Source organism: Camellia sinensis, unplaced genomic scaffold (genome assembly GCF_055761805.1).
Source record: "Camellia sinensis isolate YWXY unplaced genomic scaffold, ASM5576180v1 Unanchor3, whole genome shotgun sequence".
In the NCBI taxonomy this organism is placed as follows: Eukaryota; Viridiplantae; Streptophyta; class Magnoliopsida; order Ericales; family Theaceae; genus Camellia; species Camellia sinensis.
Genome location: NW_028129178.1, coordinates 360,613 through 373,048, shown reverse-complemented (window position 1 = coordinate 373,048; position 12,436 = coordinate 360,613). Strand labels below are relative to the sequence as shown.

Below are 12,436 nucleotides of genomic sequence, written 5' to 3'. Positions count from 1 at the left end.
TACTCCATTCAGGTTAAAGAAAATGCTTTATTTTTACCCAAAAGGTTTTCTAACCTACATTGTCACAATTCAAATACATTTTCAATTGTCCACAACAAAACTCAGAGATTTCCAAACCGTTTTTCCGAAAACCAAAGATGTTATTTATAAAACCATTTTTTTTTTTTTTGGATTTGTTGGATTCAGCTTTCTGTTAAACCGCAAACTTTATGTTTCAACCCAAAACCATTGAAGAGAAGTACCCAAGGCCACAATACCAAAAAGGAGAGGTTTGTTTTCCTCAAAATCATTTATCAGGATTTCTTCGGTAAATCACAACATAGTCACCCAATAAAACCCATTACTCTCACAGTGATGCCACAATACCAAAACAAAATTTCCACGATGAGAATCCCTAAAATTTTTTGAAATGCCAGCAATGCAATAACATAAGAGAAGAAATTTCACACCCACTAATCACATAATGGTGCAAAAGCACTTATAAGACCAAAGTTTCCAACCGTAATCCCAGACCGGTTACCACAACTCAAAACAACCTTCCAACTATCTATATGGGATTTACGTGCCATACCAAGACACCGTTTAATTACACAACCCTCAATTCCAACCTATTGCCGAGGTGACTATATGTCAACCAACCTCAAATACTAACCAATCAACTATCCAACACTATTCTCCTGCACCAACCTTCAAACATCAACATACCACTTAGCTTCACCTAACTTAATATCAACACCAGCATCTTGCCCAACCTCACCAACTCCAAAATGGACTTCCCTGCATAACCTCTCATGCTCGTTGAATCACTCTGGATTTTTCAAAGTTAACCCACGATACTCAGATTCTCCATCCACCCATTACACGTATGCCTATGTGGCATGCACACCTTCACTTTACATTTGAGTCTGAATTAGACTTCTCAAGTTAAGCATAGTACACCCTCTCATGTCAACACACACACCAGTACCTTACACCACACACACAAGGATCGAATAAGTCAAAACAACTTTGACAGAGCGCACCAATCACTCCACACACTACAAGAAAAAACAATTTTGGCGAACACCTATTTTTTTTGGTCGCAAATAGTCCACTTTCTGCGACTAGAATCTAACTTTTGGCGACCACAATTTTTTGGTCACGGAAAATCACCTTTTGGCAACCAAAAAAATAGTTAGTCGCGGAAAGTATACCTATTGGCGACCAAAGGCTTTTTTGGTTGCGGAAGATCACCTTTTAGTGACCAAAAAAATGTTGGTCGCGGAAAGTATGCCCTTTGGCGACCAAAGGCTTTTTTGGTCACGGAAAGTATACCTTTTGGTGACCAAAAAAATGTTGGTCACGGAAAGTATACCCTTTAGCGACCAAAAAAAAAGTTGGTCGCAGAAAGTATACCTATTGGTGACCAAAGGCTTTTTTGGTTGCAGAAGATTACCTTTTGGCGACCAAAGAAAAAAGTTGGTCGCGGAAAGTATACTATTGGCGACCAAAGGCTTTTTTGGTCGTGGAAGATTACCCTTTACTGACCAAAAAAAAAAATTTGGTCGCGGAAAGTTATGGCGGGATAAATTTTAAAAAAAAATGGATACTACTGTAATTACATGCTATTTTTCTGTTTAGGCATTAAAAGTTTTATAAAATAATATATAACCCAATTTTTATGGGTTATATATTTTCTCTGCCAAATATGAACAAGAAGCATGTTATTGGCAGAGTAGATTGGGTGCATGGTGATTCCTTGGTCAGGAGTTCAAGTCCCAGGCAACGCAAAAGAATTAATTTTTTTGGGTCAAGGTGCTGACTTTTGGGGACCAACTTATCTTTGGTCACTAAAAGTTCCCTAATATGAATTGGACTTTCCGCGACCAAAAAAGTTGGTCGCCAATGGTCACTTTTTTTGGTCGCTAAAAGTTCCCTTTTGGCTAATATGAATTGGACTTTTCGCGACTAAAAAAGTTGGTCGCGAATGGTCACTTTTAGTGACCAAAGGCTTTTTTGGTCGCAGAAAACTATCTGTCACGAGGCTTTAGCGACCAACTCACGACCAACATATTTTGGTCGCAAAAAGGTTTTAGCGACCAAATATGGTACTTTTCGCGACCAAACATGTTCGTCGCGGAAAGTGTTTTTTCTTGTAGTGACACAATCTTACAACTTCACTCGGAGTTACACTATCCAAACTAAACAACAAACACCCATACCAAGGTGACCCAGTACTATCGAATATTAAACTACTCAATCCAATCATTAACTACACTATCGCCTTGCCAAGGAACGCTTCTGGGACCGCCTTGTGACCGATCTCCTTCTACACAATATCTAACAACAATACACAAGCCATATACCATCACACACCGTACTAACAAAACCTCATCACTTACTGCACAACATCTTACTCTGAACCCCAAATGGGTTATCTCCGCACTGAATCCCTCATTTTGCCAATGTACTCATAACCTTGATCGAGCTCACAATAACGACATTCACATACTTACTCTCTTGCAACAAGTCAACTTGGAAAAGCCTACAACGCCACCGTTACCATGTAACAACCCAAACTGAACAACAGCCAAACACAACACTTCCATCCTTCAATGACCAATAAGGTCAACTCTCTAATTTACATTTTATTCGTCACTCATTACATGAGTATAACCAAAATACTAAGTCTCCTAGTCAATCTGCCAGCTGTTGATACTTACTAAACAATTACTCTGAACCAAACCCTGACATTTACACACGACACTTACAAGGCTTTTAAATTCATGCCATCTTAACTCCACAGAAGAACAAAAGAAGTTCTCAATCTCCTCCACCCGAGTCGTAGAATACTACATTCCTAACTACTCTTTCAACCAACTTAGAACGCTACGTAAGCCGAAACACGGCCCATCTCCGAAAATAATCACGTTCTTACTGTCATTCCAAACCTCGACTAATAAGCAATAAACCATTGTGACCCTACACAAAGGTCATGCAACAACCAGGGGTTACATACCCGACCAACCCTTCTAAAAACATCTCTTAACTTAACCAGAATTGAGGTACATACCTCTCGCACCCAAATACAATAAAGGAATCCTAGACCTTAGGAAACATCCGCTATACCACTACTTAGAATATAACACCAGGTATTCAGAACGTGCCACCCACCAAACACTAACAACCAATACTACAATAAAGGACTAACATCCATTCACAAGGAACAACTAACTAGATAATACCAAGATCCGCTAACATTACCTGCCATTAAGGTACAAGTCTATACCCAATGAAACTATACACCATTCTCAAAACCCGAGTAATCCTAAGTCTCTCTATACCTAGAATAAAGGAATACTCCACCTGGCATTCAACCAATTGCCTCAACCAACTATAGGAAACAACCACTCATATTCTAACCAATCATACATCATCTACAATGAACAACTCATGGCCTAAATGGCCCAACTAACTTCACCAATGCTGAGGGGAGTCAAACAACCACACTACATCCCAACCAATCACACCCCACAACATGGGTTTCTAGGTTACCAACATACCCTACCACTACCAACACATACAAGTTCAAACCTAACTCTTCGTGTTCTAGAAATTCTGACACCACCTACATCCCTTCATCGAGTTACCAAACTCAAACAACATACTCAATTGGGGAACAACCCCTTACACTTCTCCTCTTGTACCTGACCGACCACGGTCATATCTTACTCCAACAACACACTAGTCCAAGGAATACTAACCCACCAAACCTACACGAAACTACTCCAGTGAGTACAACAACGCAACCCTCACCTATCTAGAAAGACTCAAGAAACCAACGTCTATCAAAGATATACTAACTGCCACCAAGGCAACCTAATGGCAACTCATAACCTATGGTAATACACAATTTATATGGTACACATAGAGGTGCCCACTCAACGTTTACTACCACCATCCAATATGTCTCTATCAAAGAGAAGACACGCCACCTAAGATACATACCACGAGTACCCTTCATCGAAATACTAACACAGCACCATCATGTAACAATTACTCAAACACCCACATTGGGACTCCAATCAATTCACATATCATCAACCACATAACATGTAACACATAATTGAGCTAAGTCTACAAAGATAGTCATTCGTTCCAGCACTTGCTTGGAGTTCCCGTTAGGAACAACATTGATCGAGCACATTTCGAACAGGACTTCCAAGTTAGTCAACTAGACAACGAATAATATCTATGAGTCTTAACACCACACCCACGTAAAATGCAACACATAAGAATGTTATCACTTAGCATACAACATACAAATGTCCTCATCGAGCATGATAAACCAATTATGGCTAACCACTTCCCACAAGCCCAAGGTTTTCAAACCCTGTTAGCTCTGAGATCAAGTTGTCATGCCCAGGATTTACACAGTCCAGCTCACATGAATAAACCACCCAACGATGAATAATAGATAACAACTCTCGTGCAAATGAATATAGCATAGTCACACAATGCATGTCTTTATCCAATTTTATACATTCCTAGATACAACATCTAATTCAAATGGATATTCTATAACTAAAAACATATACAGATTTCATAAATTAAATTGAACACCCTGAGGCTTACATCATGTACAAAAGGTGTAACCCTTACAAGAATGGCACACGACCAATAAATAACATAAGTGGCCTTTGGCCTATAAATAATAGAACCACACTACACAGTTCTGAACACAACTTCACGTCACAGTCCACATCCACATATGTACAACTGAAAAACATTCCAGCCATGTAGGGTGAGCATAAAGCCCAGTAGAGAATATTTCAAAAACTAAACATGCTCCGCCATCATAAATGATCATGGTGCAATACATATATACAACATTCCCAAATGTATTTTCAAATCCACTTGATTTCTCAACAAAATCCTTTCTTTACAATTACCAAAACCTTACGTTTAATCAAAATGTTTTCTGAGTTCAAATAATCCGTTTGATATAAAATTCCCTCTTTAAAAGCTAATCCAGGTATCTCAATACCAACCAGCAAATGCGATTACATCGCTGAACAAAAACAAATTCATTGCTCAAATATTTCCAAACGTCCTATTCCAAAACCAACATAATAGTAAATAAAATGGGTAAATCACAAAAATAAATACACTTTTCACGAAAATTTCATCAGTGGAAAACCGTAAATCGGCACCCATGTAAACGTAGTCTATACAAGCACTACTATAGCCATTTCACGGAAATTTGGTCGGCAGGATTGGCATCCATGTATACACGCAGTTTTTAGGACTTTCACCATGGACACTTAGGACAACTTATTTCAACGAGACAATACTTATTTCCCAAATTAACCATTTTAATTACCCTTTTCAATAGTACAAAACATGTAACTCAAAAATATTATTTTTCCAAAACAATGCAAATGTTCCAAACATAATGTGAGAATTTCCTAAACATATGATTTCAATTTCCAAAATCCATTACTTGCTCCATGATATGAATGATTTCAATTGCCTAATCCACATGCAATTTCTAACACACGGCAATGCTATCCTCCACCGATAGCGAAAATAGTTATCTCTAATGCAATAATTAAAGGATAACAATACAAATATACAGTCCAATAGTTTCAAAAATCACTTTTCCAGAATATTCCCAAATGAGTATTTAATACTCGATGTTTTCCAAAACCTCATCATACTTTTCCAACCAAATCCATTTTCCAAAGCATATCAAATTCCCAAAATCAACATCATCTAGGATTTTTCCACAAATTGAGGTTTTTCTCCTTTAGAAAACCATATGCAAGTTTGTATACCAAAAATAGTTTTAATAGCAAAACCATAATCAAGAACCTCCAATCTGGACAAATCCTCAATCCACAAAGTATACTCCAAAATCAATCTAAGTACCACAAGATCTATATATCAAAACATACCACAAATACACCAACGAACTCACATCAAGTTAAGCAAATAAACCCTGTATCTTGAAGCGAATGGGAGATAAGAGAAGGAGAAAAAATGAAGAAACGTCAAGGACGCCGAAAACCAACTTTGCTCCGATAAAAAAAAACTTCTGATGTGCTCTACTTTTTTGTCAAAGAGACTAGGGTGAAGAAATCGACGGAACTAGGTGTATTTGTAGAGAGAATATGAGTTTTAGAGAAAGAAGCTCTAAGTCTAGGGTTTTTAGAATGTTTAGAGAGAGAGAGAGAAATTAAAAAGTGACTGAAAAAGGTGATTCTGCGATCTGATGTTCGCGCAGGCCACTCGAGCGCAACAAGTGTCACTCAAGTATCCAGACACAAAAAGTGTGACTGCTCGAGCAGAGGAAGTGACCGCTCGAGCATAGAATACAAACTCATAAAAGTTTTGCAAACAAAAGACCACTGCTTAAGCGAACACCGTTCGAGCGCAAGGAAGACTGCTTGAGCAAAGAATGCCAACTCCCAGTTCTCTGCAAACTTGCAAAAGTACTGGAAGTTCACATAGACTTCTCAAGCGCAAGAAGTGTTGCTCGAGCAAAAAGGTAAAATTTTGGGCAACAACAATTTTGAAAAACAAGCTACCAACCTGTTCCAAATACAACCAAGACACTCTAATAACCAAACTTAAAGAGGAATAAGGAGAAACAAAATATGAACAACCATACAAGACAATGAAACCCGAATCCAAAACATCAACGGGTCGGGTCTAAATCAGAATCACTATAATTTGATCAATTTACTATCTAATCAATTTAGGAAGTGCAATCAATTTAGGAAGTCTATGTTATATTATTTTTCTTATATAAGGATGCTTATTGTAATGGTTTTTTGGGAGGAGATTTAATAATATTAAGAGTTTAGGTGGCTAATTCCAAATTCAAAGGATTGTTGGTTGCTAATCCTCAATCAAAGGATCAATTCAGGGTCTAAGGCCCTATCATCTGGTATGAGAGCATTCAATCTTTGAACTTCCATCTCTTTCTACTCTACCATTCATCATCATCAACATGACAGTTAAGGAACTCGAAGAACAAGTTGTTGTTCTTACTACTAGAATGGGTGTGATGTCTACTAATATGCAAGAGTTGATACGTGATAGACAAACCAATAATACCATTCTTCATAATATTGAAACATTGTTGCAAGATGGGCAAGAACTACCTTGCCTCTAATGTGAAGCTTGCCTTCTCCAACTTGGCATCAATCTTAATCCACCTATACAACGCGATGACGATGATCAGCATGCTAGTCCAAATTTTCAAGGTCAAACTCTCCGAATTGATTTGCCAAAATTTAACGGTACTGATCCTGAAGGGTGGTTATTTCAGGCTGAACAATATCAAGAACTTAATGGTGTTTTGGATCACAGATGGTTCCTTTGGTTGTAGTGCATCTTTAAGGAGAAGCTATTTCTTGGTATCGCAGGCTTAAACAGTCCCTTGGGGTTTTGACTTGGTAACAATTTTCTCAAGACATTTGCACCCGTTTTGGTTCTCGACAATACATTAATCCTTGTAGTTCATTAGCCAAACTGTCTCAGATTCGCACTGTTCCTGAATTTATTACGGAGTTTGAGCAACTTGCTAATATGGTTCTAGGTTTGGCTGAGTCGCATCAAATTAGTTTTTTTTTTTTCTTTCTAGACTTCGTGCCGACATAAGGGCTGGTGTTTGTTTGTTTTCGTCCAATGAGTTTAACCGAGACCTTTGAATTAGCACTTGGCCAAGAGGATGCAATTATAGCAACCATCGCACATAATATGACCAAGACTATTTCTCGTCCATCTTCTTCATAGCCTTCTAACATATCTTATGTACCTAAGCCTATTAACCAATTGCCATCCTTACCTACTGGTGGTGTTAAACGTTTGTCATGAACTAAACAAAAGGAATGTTGTGAGAAAGGTCTTTGTTTTAATTGCGATAACATTTATAAGCCTGGTCATCGATGACAAAAGCCACAATTGTCTCTCTTGGAAGGTGAACCGGAGGTAGAAGTTGAGGACTTTGAATCTGAAACCGTAGTTGGTGGTCTCACAAAACCCCAATTTCTGAAATTTTGTTACATGCTCTTATGGGGTCAACTCGACCTAAAACTATGCGCATCAGCGGCACTCTAAAAAATCAACATATTAAAGTCCTCATCAACTATAGTTCCACACATAATTTTATCCATCCTTCTACTGCTAAACAGTGTGGTTATTCTATTCAAAGGGACAAGTCTTTACGAGTCACAGTGGCTGATGGTGGATTTTTAAATAGCTTGGGTAAGTGTTTTGATGTTCAACCTAATTTACAAGGCTATATAGTTTCCACCAAATTTTTTCTTTGGCTATTAGTGGCTGTGAGGTGGTTTCGGGAGCACAATGGTTACAATCACTAGGTTTAATTGCTTGGGATTTTCTCAATTTAACCATCAAATTTCAAGTCACTGATCAAGAGTTCACTTTGGTTGGTGATGGTTCTCCTACCGTAATGCTTATGGATAATGGCCTGGTACATCGTCTTTTATAGTGTGAGAGCCACGGGGTCCTTTTACAATTAAATTCTAATTCTCTTCTATCTCCAACTGCACCTTCGAAAGTGTCTGTTGACGTTGCCGCTATTCTTTCTTAATTTTCAAATATTTTTGGCATACCTATAGCTTTTCCACCTGTCAGGTCTCATGATCATCATATTTCGTTTATGTATGGGTCTTCACCAGTGAATGTGCGTCCTTATTGGTAACCTCACTTCCAAAAAGATGAAATCAAAAAAGTTGTTACGCAATTATGAGAGGCTGGCCTTATTCGTCATAGCTCAAGTCCATATTCATCTCTAGTTTTGTTGGTTTGCAAAAAAAGATGGTTCCTGGCATATGTGTGTTGACTATTGTGCACTTAATAAAATTACAATCAAAGATTGCTTCCTTATTCCCGTGGTAGAAGAGCTACTTGATGAGTTACGTGGTGCGACTATGTTTTCTAAGTTAGATCTTCGTTCTGGATATCGTCAAATTCAGGTGCAAGAACCAGATATTCCCAGGACAGCGTTTTGCACACATGATGGCCATTATGAATTTTTGTTCATGCCATTCGGCCTTTCTAATGCTCCTGTTACGTTCCAAAGTTTAATGAACGATCTCTTTCATTCTTACTTACGTAAGTTTGTGCTTGTTTTCTTCAATGATATTTTGGTGTACAGTGCTTCCCTCTCAGATCATATTCGCTATTTATCTATCATTTTTGGTATTTTGTGTGCTAATCACCTATTTGTTAAAGAATCAAAATGCTATTTTGCTCAAAGCTCAATTGGATATCTTGGCAATATTATTTCAGCTAATGGTGTGTCAGCTGACAATGACAAAATTGCTAGTGTTTTTGCGTGGCCTATTCCCTCATGCATTAAGGGTCTTTGTTCTTGGCTTAATCGGTTATTATCGCAAATTTGTTAAAAATTATGGCAAAATTAGTGCACCTTTTACCCAACTGCTAAAGGCAGATTCCTTTGTTTGGAATAATGCCGCTACTGCTGCTTTTTCTAATTTGAATTTGGCCTTAACAATAACTCCAATGTTAGCGTTGCCTGATTTCTCTAAAGAATTTTCTATTGAGCATGATGCTTTGGGCAATGGTTTAGGAGTTGTTTTCATTCAAGGAGGTCATCCTATTGCATTTTGAGCAAGGCTCTTTATAGTAAAAATTTGAATCTCTCAATTTATGATAAAGAGAAGCTTGCTATTGTTTGTGCAGTCCAAAAATGACGTCTTTATTTATTAGGTTGTCACTTTAAAATTTATACAGATGATCGAAATCAAATACTTTTTGGAACAACAAAATTGCTTCCCTTGAATAACAAAAGTGGCTGTCTAAATTACTGGGCTATAATTATGTGATTATCTATTGCCTTGAACTTGATAACAAGGCTGTCGATGCCTTTCTCATGTCCATGAGCCATCAAGTCTTCTTACCTTATCTTCCCCTATTTTTTCTGGTATTGATGATATTATTTCTAAGTGCCACTCTAATGATTCAATGTGTGCTATTATTAATGGTCTTCAACACTCTTCTTTGCCTAAGAAGCACTATTCTTACGTTGATGGCATTCTTCGTTATAAAGGTTGCATTGTGGTTGTTCCATCTCCTCCTTGGTGTTCTAAGTTATTCCATGAATTTCATGTAATCCCAACAGGAGGTCATTATGGGTTCTTACACACATACAAATGTCTACATCATAATTTTTATTGGCCAGGTATGAAAGAAACAACAAAAGCTTTTATTGCTCAATGTGATGTATGTCAACGCAATAAGACAGAAGCCATTTCGCCGCTGGACTTCTTAGCCCCTTGCCAATCCTTGATGATGTGTGACTTGATTTATCGATGGACTTTATTGAGGGATTTCCATCTTTGCATCAGAAAACTACAATTTTAGTGGTTGTGGATTGCCTCTCCAAATATGCTCACTTTAGTGCTCTTTTTCATCCTTATTCCGCCACTACTGTTGCTGATGTTTTTGTAAGAGATATTGTTCGCTTGCATGGCATGCCTCGTACAATTTTCAGTGATAGAGACCCTATCTTTCTTAGTAATTTTTTGGAAGCCTTCCTCACTATGCGGGGTATTCAATTATGTTGGAGTTTCGCTTATCACCCTCAATCGGATGGTCAGACTGATGTTACTAATCGCACTTTAGAGTGTTATCTTCGATGTTTTGTGGGTTAGAAACCTCACGATTGGTCTCGCCGGTTGCCTTGGGCCGAATGGTGGTACAATACCACTTATCATTCTGCTATTCAAATGACTCCATTTGAGGCTGTCCACAATCACCCACCACCTTCAATTTCAGTTTATCTTCCTGGTACAACTGTTGTTCATACAGTTGACATTGCTTTACGGAATCATGATCGTACTTTGCAACTTTTAAAGGATCATCTACAATCTGCTCAATCTCGTATGAAATTCTATTTTGATGTCAATTGAACTGAATGCAGTTTTGCTGTGAATGATTAGGTGTTTTTGTGGCTGCAACCTTCGCCAATATACAGTTGCGTTGTAGCATTATTCCAAGCTTTCTCCCCATTTTTATGGACCTTTTCGCATTATTTCCCAGGTTGGTTTTGTTGCTTACAAGTTGGACCTTCTTGAAGGGTATCACAGACATCCCGTTTTTCATGTCTCTGCCTTGAAGTTAAAGGTGGGAGCAAATGTTACCTCAAACCCCTACTTACCTTCTCTTGCTGATGGTTTTGAATAGGTGCCTGAGAACATTTTAGATCGCGGCATCTTCAAGCAAAACAATCAAGTTGTCACACGTTGGCTCATCTAGTTGAATGGTCATTTTGTTCATGAAGCTACATGGGAAGACTGTGGTGATTTTTGCGCTCATTATCTAGATTTTTCAGCTTGAGGACAAGTTGTGATTCTAGGGCAGTCAAATGTTAGGAAACCCAATATATTAGGAAGTTTACTTCTTTTCAATTACTATTTGATCAATTTATTATCTAATCAATTTAGGAAGTGAAGTCTATGTTATTTTATTTTTCTTATATAAGGATGCTTATTGTAATGGTTTTTGGGAGGAGATTTAATAATATTAAAAGTTTAGGCGGTTAATCCCCAATTCAAAGGATTGTTGGTGGCCAATCCCCAATCAAAGGATCAATTCAGGGTCTAGGGCCCTATCACAAACATAGTGTTAATCCTCTATGCTAAAATTGTGTTTTCCCATGTTTAAAAGCTAGTCTACACACTACTAACAACTTACAGTATGGAAGCCTGACTTGTCAACTAAATCCCTTGAACAACCAATTAAATATTTGGATTAACCATTTCTAAAGACTTTCTTTATCGATCCAAATTAGTTTACTCATTTGTTATACAAAGGCCTCATTTGAGAACAGACTAATTTAGTAACTTTTTGGCTATTTGGCTAAAATATGAGCTAAAAAAAACTAGTATGTTTGGGATGACTTTTTGGGTTTTTACGAAAAGATATGCAAAAAGTAGAGAGAAAAGATAATCTTTGACTTTTTGGTATGGGTTGTTGGCTTTTTGGCTAATTTAGTAACTTTTTGACTTTTTGGCTAAAAAGTTCGGTTGCCAAACGAGGCCAAACTACTTAAAAAGTCCCAAAGATATTTCAACTTTGTATCTTATAATCTTTTCTTTGCAGTGTTTCAATTCGGATTCTCAATGTGATTACTTTATTCCAATGGAAGATTGTTCTCTTCCTCAGGACGCTCTTTTCCTTGGATTCGATAGTTCTACTCTGTTAGTCTATGTTCTTTTAGAAAATTCTAATTACCCAGATCAAAATGTCATGCGTTTGGCTTGTTTCTTTTGGTTTTTATCTTGTTTCCTTCACAATCAAATCAAGGAATTGAAAATTTCATGTATCATATTCTCTGTAAGCAAATAATGTAATGTGGGTGCTACTTCCATTATGTTTTAATTGAATAATCATAGTTCTT

At 37.5% G+C, this 12,436-nt stretch overlaps 1 pseudogene; it reads left to right on the top strand.

Moving 5' to 3' along the window:
• The first annotated feature begins 12,177 nt into the window (after nt 1-12,177).
• Nucleotides 12,178-12,436, top strand: part of LOC114300172 (xylulose kinase 2-like) — a 38,635-nt pseudogene continuing 38,376 nt past the window's right edge.